The sequence below is a fragment of the Furipterus horrens genome, unplaced genomic scaffold, assembly GCF_987537825.1.
Source record: "Furipterus horrens unplaced genomic scaffold, mFurHor1.1.pri manual_scaffold_4, whole genome shotgun sequence".
Lineage (NCBI taxonomy): Eukaryota > Metazoa > Chordata > Mammalia > Chiroptera > Furipteridae > Furipterus > Furipterus horrens.
In genome coordinates, this window is record NW_028327174.1 from 286,419 (window position 1) to 297,661 (window position 11,243).

Genomic DNA, 11,243 nt, shown 5'->3' on the forward strand with positions numbered 1-11,243 from the left:
AAGCAGCCCAGAGGGAGGCCCTAGGTGGGCTGAGGAGGCAAGGAAGGCGGCACAGGAACCCCCAGGGAGGAAGATGGCCGGGCAGGCTCAGGGGCCCACAGCTTGTGATGTTCCAGCCCTGAGCATGGAACCACCCCGTTTCCTGTGCCTTGGGGCATCCCTGGAGACAGGGATAAAAATACTGAGCTGCCAGGGTGGGGCAAAGTCCAGGCTTGGAACCAGCCTGCCCAGGGGGGGCCGTGAACTTAGCTCCCACAGGGAGGCATGACTTCTGCAGAGGCCATGGGCCAGTGGCTGGGACCTCAGCTCCAGAGGCAGCTGCCTGGCCTGCAGCACCCTCCACTTACTGACCTAAGTCTCCAACTCTCTGTGTCTGTTGCCCCCAACTATAAAGCGCAGATGACAACAGCGTGTACCTCAAAGAGTCAATGTGAATATGAAATGGGATAAAACAATGAGAACCCAGGAAGGGTCAGTGACTGTTACCACTGGGGGCAAGGGGTCCTTACCCAGGGAAAGCTGCCCTGAGGAAGCCTGGCTTGAGTTTCACTCATTTTATTTTGTTTTTCAAGATTTTATTTATTTATTTTTAGAGAGAGGGGAAGGGGGGGAGAAAGAGAGGGAGAGAAACATCAATGTTTAATTGGCTGCCTCTCGCACGCCCCCCATCCGGGGTCCCGGCCCACAACCCAGGCCTGTGCCCTGACTGGGAATCAAACCAGCGGCCTTCTGATTCGCAGACCGGTGCTCAGTCCACTGAGCCACAGCAGCCAGGGTGAGTTTCACTCATTTTAAATTAATGGCCACAAACCTCAAGTGAACATGAAATATAGCCTGACGATCCTATTCTTTCTTAAGAAGCTGGTTTCCCTCTTAAGACAATTGTGACAAACTTCAGAGAAGCACACAGTAGGCATAGATTCTTGCATCTGCCCATCCCGTGACCCCTGTGACCTGCTGCAACCACCAGACGGTGGCATGAGGGGGACAGAGGGACAGGCGCAGTTCTGAGTCTCCACGTCCAGCAGCTTCACAGCTTCCACCCTCAGCCTCTTGGAATCCTGTGACTAGTGTGTGAAGACCCACCCAACCTCCCTAGGGTGACAAGACCTTGCAGAAGAGGCCTGAGCGTCCAGCCAAGGCCCCAGTCACACAAAGCAGCAGAGAGGGGCCGGCCGGCTGAGCGCCACCAGAACAGGGCTCCCCACCCCCGACTCGTGACTGGAATGAAGACTTGTTCTCAGTCACTCGTCACTGGGACGCACAATGAACACAACAACCGTTTACTGCCTCTCCTGCGTCCTCCACCCCCCGCATCCTTACCCCCGATTATAGAACAAGCACAAGGTCCCTCCTGCTATGACGGAAGAGGGTCTGTGCTCCCGCAGGCCAGCCCCGCCCCCGCCCCCCAGTCCCCGCCCTCAGCCCACGCCCAGGCCGCTCCTCCCTCTGGCGTCTCCAGTGCCCTCCTGTCCGTGTGCACATGCGCGCACACGTGCACACAGACCCCTGCCCCACAGACGTTTCTCCACTCCTGGTCACAGTAAAGCTTCCTCAAGGAACTGTCTGCTCTCACTGTCCCCAGCCCCCTCCTATCTGGCCTCTCTCTCCATCATCCCCAAACTGCCTCTGTCAAGGGCGCCGGTCACTACAAGGACTGCCTCTGGGCCCCCGAGCAGCATTCCCACCTCCCAGCCTGACACGCCGGGGGCCCCTGGACTCCACACCGCCTTACTGCACCCCCCCCTGCGCCGCCCCTCCCCGCACAGGGCAGGCTTCCGCCCCCTCCACAGCGGCTGCCCCCGCTCAGCCCTGGCCTCTCTTCTCTCCTTCTGCTGGCCGGGGTCATGCAGGGCTTCAAGGTCCAGTCTGAGAGTTCTGGCTCCAGAAGTGGAGGGGCAGCTCGCTGATAATAATCATAAACTCCGGACAAAATATTAAAAATAGCTATCTGAAGGGACTGGAGACCAACTGAAGAGAGGCAGAAACTGCAGGGAACAGGATCGTGGGCAGAGGGAATGCTGGGCCGCCTGCCACTCAGGGCTGGGCACGGGCCTTGGCCAGGGAGTGCGGCCCCTCTTCCTGCTGGAGAAACAAGGGGTCAGAGGTCAGGGGCACAGAACAGCTGAAAACTGAAGGGAAAATCCCCAAAATCTGCATTAAAATTCCTCCCAAATCCTTGGCTGACTCCTCAAGTATACGTAGTGGAATGAGACGCCAAGAAACCAAACAGAAGAAAATAGTCAAACTCACAGAAACAGAGTAGAAAGTGGCTGCCAGGGTCGGGGGTAGGAAGAGGCTGGTAGAGGCGCCAGCTGTCAGCTCTGAGATACATGTGGCCTGAGGACTGAATGCGAAACGGACCGCCGCTCCCGGCACCGTGCTGCGTCACCAACATTTGCTAAGAGGGGCAATGTGAATGCTCTCACAAGAAAATGACGGCATGGGTGATGGGTAGGAGGGGAGACACCTTTCACAAGGTGTGCGTATATAACAGTATGATTTGCTTCAAATCCCTTTCCATTTTATTGGTCTGTTATACCTCAGTGAAGCTCAGAGAGAGAGACCAGCCAACCAGGCAGAGGCGGCCATGGGCGGGTGGAGGAGGTGAGCCCAGGTGTCAGCAGGTGTCCGACGCCGGGACACAGAAGCTGGAGTCTAAGTTCTTCCACGTTAGAAGAATTTCCCACGGAAACCCCAGAAGGGTCACGCTTACACGTAAAAGCCATGTTCCAGAACTAAGGGCTGTGCCCTAGAACTTAGGCAAAAACAAAACAGATCCACCCTCAAAAAGCGTCGACAGGAATGAGATGCTCTCCCAGTAACTGAGCAGCTGGCCCGAACAAAACTTAACACTCTTCAAGGGAAGACAACCTAAACCAGAGCCTCTAGAACATACTGTCCACAATGTCTATCACACAACACAACAAAACCTACTAGACGTGCCAAGAAAAAAATCATGACCCATGATCAGAGGGAAAAAACCTGCAGAACCCACATATGACCATATGTTGCATCTGACAGATGAGAACTTCAAAAGAGCAATTAAACATATGTTAAGGGATTGGGGGGGAAGAGGGCAGAAGGGATAAACAGGTGGGAAATTAGCAGAGACTTGCAAACTTGAAAGAAGAACCGAAAGGAAATACTAGAACTAAAAATACAGCACCTGGAATTAAATGTCACTGGATGGAATTAATAACAAAATGAACACAGAGAAGAAAAGTAATAAATTTACAAAATACACTCATGTAAACAGCAAGAGAAAATACTTTTTTAAATACTGCCATGCTCAGCACCTGCAGGACAATACCGAACAACAAGGCCCAAAAGTTCCCAAACTTGATCAAATACATCAACTCAGAGCCACAGGACTCAGGAAATCCCAGGAAGGGTTAAGTACAAAAACACCAGGTTTAGAAAGTCACCATCAAACAGAAAAAGAAAAAAAAAAATTAATCAAAATAGGAAATGTATTTACTTAATAAAATAAGTATCTTAAACACAGCAGGAAGAGATACCTGGTGAACAATAAAATGACAGCTGACTTCTCACCAGAAACAACACTCAAGGACAATGGAGGGAAAGAAACAACTCTCAACCTAGAATTCTATATCCAGCAAAAATATCCTTCAACACTGAACGGTAACGAAAGGTAAATAAAGACCTTTCCAGACAACAAAGCTGAGGGAACCTGTCCCAGGCACAGCCGCAGCGTGAGAAATGCTGAAGGCAGGCCCTGGCTGGGGGGCTTGGTCATCCCGATGCACCAAGGCTGCCAGCGGGATCCCCAGTCACAGCACATACGAGAACCAACCAATGATGCGTCCATAAGTGGAACAACAACAAATAGATGTTTCTCCCTCTCTTCTAAATAAATAAAAAAAATTTTTAAAGGAAAGAAGGGAACACTTTAGGAAGAGCTTCAGACTGAGGCCAATGATCCCACCTAGAAATGCCATCTGCAGAAATAGTGAAGAATGTCCCACTCATTCTAGGTGGCCAGTTATCCCAACACCAAAACCCATGATATCGCCTCAAAATAAAGTCATATGTAAGCAGATATCTCTTATGAACATAGATGCAAAAATCCTCAACAAAACACTAGTAAACCAAGGTCAGCCACACATAAAATGGGTTACTCTACACCAAAGGGATTAATGCCAGGAATGCAAGGTAGCTTTGCCCTGACCTGTGTGGCTCAGTCAGCTGGACCTTGTCCCACAAAGTGAAAGGTCACTGGTTCGATTCCTGGTCAGGGCACATGTTAGGGTTGCAGGTTCAGTCCCGGGCTGAGCTGTGTACAAGAGGCACATAAATGTCTCTCTCTCTCTTTCTCCCTCCCTTCCCCTCTCTCTGAAAATAAGTAAATAAAATCTTTTCAAAAATAATAAAGAATGCAAGGTTGCTTTAAAAACTGAAGATAAATTCATATAAGACACGATATCTATGGAATAAAGGATAGAAACCAAATGATCATCTCAATAGATGCAGAAAGGGCACTGGACAAAATCCAACCCCTTCCTGATAAAAAACACTCCACACAATTGGACTAGAAGGCAACTCCCTGAACCACGGACCTGAACCGTTCCTATTTATTCAACGCTGGGTTAGAGGTGCTAGCCAGGACAACAGTGCAAGAAAAAGAAAGAAGGGGCCTAACAATTGGGGAGGAAAAGCAAAACTGTCTTTATTTACAGATAACATGATTATGTACATAGAAAACCCAAAGTAACACACAAGCACACTGTGAGAACTGGGAAGTGGACTGGGCAAAGCTGCAGGATACACGATCAATACGCACAAACTGTGTTTTTGTACATTAACAATAAAAAATTGAGAAACAATATAAAAATGTCTTAAATAACATCAAAAGTATCAAATATCTACAAATATACCTAATGAAAAAAGCATACCATCATACTGAAAACTATAAAAAATGCTGAGAAAAATTAAAGGTTTACATAAATGGAGAGCTATACCATGTGCACAGATCAGAAGACCCGAAGTTAATTCAGTTCTAACATTGATCTACAGATTCAATGTTATCCCAAACAAACTCCCAGGAAAAATTTTTGTACAAATTGAAAAACGTATTCTAAAACTGAAGAAAATTTTATAGAGAAAAGAAGTGAAGGTCTTGCCCTGGCCTTCACTCAGTTGGTTCAAGTTGTCTGAATATGCCAAGGTGGTTCAATCCCTGGTCAGAGCATACAAGCAGCAGCAACCAATGAATTTATAAGTAAGTGGAACAACAAATCAATGTTTCTCTCTCTCTTTCTCAAGCGAATAAATAAATAAAAAATTTTAAAGTGAAGGTTTTACACTACCTAATTTTAAAACTTACCATTAAGTTACAGTAATTCAGAGTCTGGTGTTGAAAAATAGACCAATGGAACATAACAGAAAGCCCAGAAATAAGCCTGCACACACATCTGCAAATGATTTATAACAAAGGCTCCAATGCAATTTAATGGAGAAAGAGTCTTTTCAACAAATGATGCTAGAATGATTATATAACCCATATGGAGGAAAAAAGTCCTCTGAATCCACCTCACCCAAAAAAATAATGCAAGATGGGTCATTCAGAAAGCAGGTCAGTATTTGGTGGAGCTGGAGAGCTGGCCTGCGAACCAAAGGGGTGCCGGCTCGTTTCCCAGTCAGGGCACAGGCCTGGTCCCCAGTTGGGGGTGCGCGGGAGGCACCCACACATTTGATGTTTCTCTTCCTTTCTCCCTCCCTCCCTTCCCCTCTCTCTGAAAAGTCCTAAAAATAAATAATAAAAAGACAAACAATCCAATAAAAAAGGGAGCAAAAAGGCCTGACACCTCACAAGATATCTACAAATGACCCATAAGCGTATGGAAAGCTGCTTGTCATTGTTAGTCATCAAAGAAATGCGAATTAAAACCACAGTGAGATATCACCACCACCTGAATGGCCACAATTTAAAACTCTGACAATACCAAGTGCTGACATGGATGTAGAGACACGGACTCTAATATATTACTGGAGGGAGTGTAAAATGGTACCAATTTGGAAAACTGTTTGGCAGTTTCTAAAAAAGTTAAACACACATCTATACTACAACCCAGCAATCCCACTCCTAGATATTCAGCCAAAAGAAATAACATATGTCCACAAAATACGTGCAAAAGAATTGTCAGGGACTTTAGCCATAACAGCGAAAAAGTAAATGCAACCCCAAATTCCATCAACAGGAAAAGAGACAAACAAATGATGATATTTTCATACAAAAAAATAGTACTCAGATAAAAAGCACACTATTGATACAGGCATCAAAATCAATAAATCACAAAAACATTACACTGAGCAAAAGAAGACACAAACTAGCATATGCTTTATGGCTCCATTTACATGAAGTTCAAGAACCTGGAAAATTTATCTATAATGATAAAGATCAGAAATACGGTTGCTTTCGGATTTTGAGGGTTGGTGTAATACCTGAAAACAAACACAAGGACACTTTTAGGGGTGAAAGAATGTTCTGTATCTTGGCATGAGTGATGGACACCATGGTGTGTATATACATTTGTTAAAGTTCATCATGTTTATATATTTAAGATCTGTACATTATATCGGGTGTAAAATAGTCAGTAATTTTTAAATGGTACAATATTTTTTAAAGAATAAAAGACTGTAAAGTTGCACATTCTGTGCTGATGAGAAGAGGGAGGCTTGCTGCACGGTCTCCAGGAGGAAGCAGACGGCCGAGGGCTGGGGCGAGGACGCGGCTGCCTTCCTGACACGCCTGTGCATCTTCTGAATTGAATTCGGCCTTTAGATGACCAGGTGCATAACCACCCATTGCTTTACTGTGACCCCAGGTGTGTTAGTTAATTTGTTTGTGCCTTGGTGTTCTCATATGAATATTAACAGGAATATTAAGAGTTACTACATCATTAGGTTGTCTTCAGAATTAAATGATCGCTGGATTAGATATCAAAATGGAGAATTTAGCACTGTTCTTCACTCTCTGGTTTAGAGTAAATTCGCCAAATCATGTACGTACTTTATGTCAGAATGTTTTATCTAACAGGGATGCAAACACAATAAAGGGTGAAGCATTGGGCTTGTTTTTTAAATAAAGCTTTATTGGACTTCCGGTCAAGATGGCAGCATAGGCGGACACGGCTCGCCTCCTCGCACAACCACATCAACATGACAACTAAAATACAGAACAGTCATCACTCAGAACCGTCACAAATCGAGTGGAATGCAAGTCTGACAACCACGGAAGCAAAGAAACCACATCCAGCCAGCCAGGCAGGAGGGCTGCAGACGCAGAACAGGCTACCTCCTCACCCACGAGTGGTGGAAACGTCCGGGAGGGGATCTCAGGAGCGAGGGGTCCCAGCCCACACCAGCCCCCCAGCCCAGGGCTCCAGTGCCAGGAAGATAAGCCCCCACAACTCCTGGCTGCAAAACCCAGCGGGGACGAGTTGGTGGCAGAAGCTGCTGGAGCCCCAGGCAGGTCCTCCTCAAGAGCCCCAAAGCGGACTCACCTGCTCAGACGCACCCCTGAGCTCCCGCACCAGGTGGCAGCTTGACAGGCCCCAGTGGCACCCAGGGAGGAACCGAAGAGCCCGGCATCGAGGCGAGCAGAGGCCACTGTCCCTTTAACAATCCCGCCCCCCAGAGCCGGCCGGCTGGTGCCACACCTGAGACCCCATCCACCCGGCTCACACTGTTTGCCCCGCCCTGGAGACCCCCAGAGACTCTGCCCACCCGACTCACAGACCCACCCAAGCTGTTAACAGTGACTCGTCCCCATGAACGGCTGGTCCCGGCTCCTGCTGCACAACGTCCTAAAGCCTCTCAGAGCAGCACCAGCCTGTGTCAGGGAGCCTGGCAGCACCTGCCTAGATTCACAGCCTGGCTTCGCCTGGGAACCTCCAAGCCCAGCACCAGCAGCAGCCACCTCAGGCGGCTTTCCAGCTCAGGCAGGGTGGCCCGGGCACGACACAGGTGGGGGCTGACCTTGGCCTGCACCACCCGGGGACCCCCAGGGCCAGCGCACCCGGTGGACACTACAGACCACGCCAGAGCACCACCACCCTGCCCTGCACAGCGGACCCTCCACGGAGGGCGGAGGTGGGTGGTCAGTGGTCACAGCCAGGCCTTGCAGCTGCCTGGCCTGGGTAAACCCCTCCCACTGACCTGCCAACAGCAACCAAGGCTCAGCTACAAGAGGAGGGTGTGCTCAGCCCACACGAAGGGCGCACCTCGAGTGCCCAGCTTGGGGGATGGGGGGAGGCTGTGCCCCTGGCCCCACAGGACACCCACTACATGAGGCCACACGACCAAGACACAGAGTCAGAGCAGCTCCACCTAATACACAGAAGCACACACAGGGAGGCTGCCAAGATGAGGAGACAGAGAACATGGCCCAACTGAAAGAACAGATCGAACTCCAGAAAAAGAGCTAAATGAAATGGAGATAAGCAATCTATCAGGTGTGGAGTTCAAAACACTGGTCATATGGATGCTCAAGGAACTTAGTGGGTCTCAAGAGCATAAAAAAGACCCAGGCAGAAACGAAGGACACACTAACTGAAATAAGGAACAACTTACAGGAAAACAACATCAGAGAGGATGAAGCCTAGAATCAAATCAACGACTTGGAACATAAGGAAGCAAAAAACAACCCAGGGAGGAACCGAAACAACAAACAGAAAAAAGAATCCAAAAGAAAGAGGGTCGTGTAAGCCGCCTCTGGGACAACTTCAAGAGGTCCAACATGCACATCACAGGGGTGCCAGAGGAGAAAAGAAAGCAAGAAATTGGAAATCTATTTGAAAAAATAATAAAGGAAAACTTCCCTAATTTGGCAAAGGAAACAGACATCCAAGTCCAGGAAGCACAGAGAGTCCCAAACAAGCTGGACCCAAGGAGGACCACACCAAGACACATCATCATTAAAATGCCAAAGATTCAAGATAAAGAGAGAATCTTAAAAGCAGCAAGAGAGAAGCAGAGAGTTACCTACAAAGGGGTGCCTATAAGACTCTCAGCTGATTTCTCAGAAGACACTCTGCAGGCAGGAAGGGACTGGCAGGAAGTATTCAGTGTGATGAAAAGCAAGGACCTACAACCAGGATTCCTCTACCCAGCAAGGCTATCATTAGAATGGAAGGGCAGATAAAGTGCTTCCTAGACAAGGTGAAGCTAAAGGAGCTCATCGTCACCAAGCCATTATTATATGAAATGTCAAAGGGACACATTTAAGAAAAAGATAAAAACTATGACCATTAAAAGACCAATAAATACATAACTACCAACAACTGGATCTAAAAAACAAAGTAAGCCCACACGGAGAACAGACAGAATCAGGGATACGGAGCGCGTTCTGGCGGCTGCCCGGTGGGAGGGGGCGGAGGGGCGGAGGGGCGGAGGGGGAAAGTCAGGGAAACGCGAGAGCACAGCCCATAAAGCGTAACTTAAAGATAAATAAAGCTTCGCTGCAACACACGCGCGCACCCGCAGGAGACCCTGACACGTAACCAGCGGTCACTACTACTGGAAGATCTAAAACAGCCTTCAAAGCCAGCCTTTCCCTTGACCCCGTGGGGGAGGGCGTGAGCGCGCCTGCCGGGGACACAAGCCTGTCCGCCCCGCGGTCCCTGTGAGGACAAGTCACACCGTGTTCCACGCGGGCGCGCGGCAGGCGGTCACGCCCCGTGCTCGCGCCAACCCAGGGCTTCCGCCACCGACCCGCCCGCCTCGCCCTGGAGCCCGGGCCCCGCACGACACCTGCCGCCGCCGGCCCCGAGAAGCCCTCCGTCCCCTCCTGCCGGCGCTGACTCCGCCGCGCCGTGAGCAGTCAGTCCCCTCCGCTGCCCGTCACCCCCAGTGCACTGTCCCTCCACCCAGCAAGTTCCGCCTGCTCCGCCTGCCGGACGTCCCCGAGCCGCCCGCCCCGGGCTGTGAGGCAGCGCCGCAGCCGCTCCCGGCACCACTGGCTCCCTCGCTCGCAGGTCCGGGCCCCTTGCTAACGCGACGGCACTCCCGGCGCCCGCTCCCGCCTGGCCCGCAGGGAACGGGACCGCAGGGGACGGCGGGGCAGGAAAGCCCGTGCTCTCGCGGGCCCGTCTTACCGGGGCCCCGGGGGAGGCCGCCCAGGGCCTCTGCGTGCGCTGCCCCTCCGCTCCCCCCGGAGCTCAGCGGACAGGAGTCACGGAAGCCGGAGAGGAGCGGAGGCCGCGCGGGAGGCGCAGGGCGGCCTGCAAGGGGCTGCGGAGGGAGGGATGACGGCGGGGTCAGCGGGAGCCGACGGAGCGGGGTCCCCGAGCGGGTCCCGAGAGCGAGGACAGCGGGCCCGGGGGCGGGGGCCGGCAGGGGCGGACGGGACGGGGTGACCACGGCACGTCACTGACGGGACACGGCGGCGCGCGCCCCCTGGGAGGCACCGACAGCGGGAACTCCCGCGGCCCGGAGCGGCGCGCGCGCTGAGGAGCCTGCGGGCGGCCGACCTCACCTGCCCCGCGGGCCGGGCGTCGCGGCGGCTCCTCGGAGGCCCGGACGGAGGCCAGGGCGCTGGCGGAGGCGAAGCCCGGGCGGTCGGGGGCGGGCCGCACGCACATGGGCCCGGCCCGGCGCGGCGCCCACGAACACGGCGCCCACGGGCACTGCGCGGGCCGGCCGGCGCCACGGGACCCGCTGAGGCCGCGAGCGGCGCTCGGGTCGCTCCAAAATGGCGGCGGCGGCTGCCGGGCGCGCGCGCGCTGGGGGCGCGGTCTCGCGAGGGCACGCTCGCTCGCGCTGGGGGCGGGGCAGGAGGGGGCGGGGCCCGCTCACTCGGGCGGCCGCGACCAGCGAGCGGCGCAGGGACCGCGAGGGTGCCCACTGCTGCGGGGTGGGAGGCGGCGGCCTTCCCTCTTTGCTCTTCCCTCCGACGCGTCGCTGAATTTTTGTACGAGCGCAATGACCTTCTCATGGGACAGAGCGTCTGCGGCAGCAGGTTTGCTAATGCGACGTCAGCAGCAGAGCAACCGCCCCGAACGGCCACTCACCTGCGGCGGGCGCTCCCTCTCCGGCTGCGGTCTCCTCCCTCTGGCGCGGCTGGGTGGCCTCTGAACTCCGTGGGCACGCAGCCGGGACGTGGTCGCCCCCCGCTCACGGTTGTCTCCTGAGTGGGCTGGGAGCGCCTGGGCAGCAGCCACCAGACCTAACCGTTTTCTCCAAGCGCCCCGCCGGCTTAATGCGTTCTGCACATTAAAATA

The 11,243-nt window shown here is 52.4% G+C and overlaps 1 protein-coding gene across 1 annotated transcript in view; it reads right to left on the reverse strand.

Moving 5' to 3' along the window:
- Positions 1-10,647, reverse strand: part of PPP6R2 (protein phosphatase 6 regulatory subunit 2) — a 61,618-nt gene extending 50,971 nt beyond the window's left edge. Inside the window, exon 1 of the mRNA XM_090272211.1 lies at positions 10,499-10,647. The gene's annotated coding sequence lies outside the window, so the exon portion shown is untranslated. The remainder of the gene's footprint in view (positions 1-10,498) is intronic.
- Between the last annotated feature and the right edge of the window lie 596 nt (positions 10,648-11,243).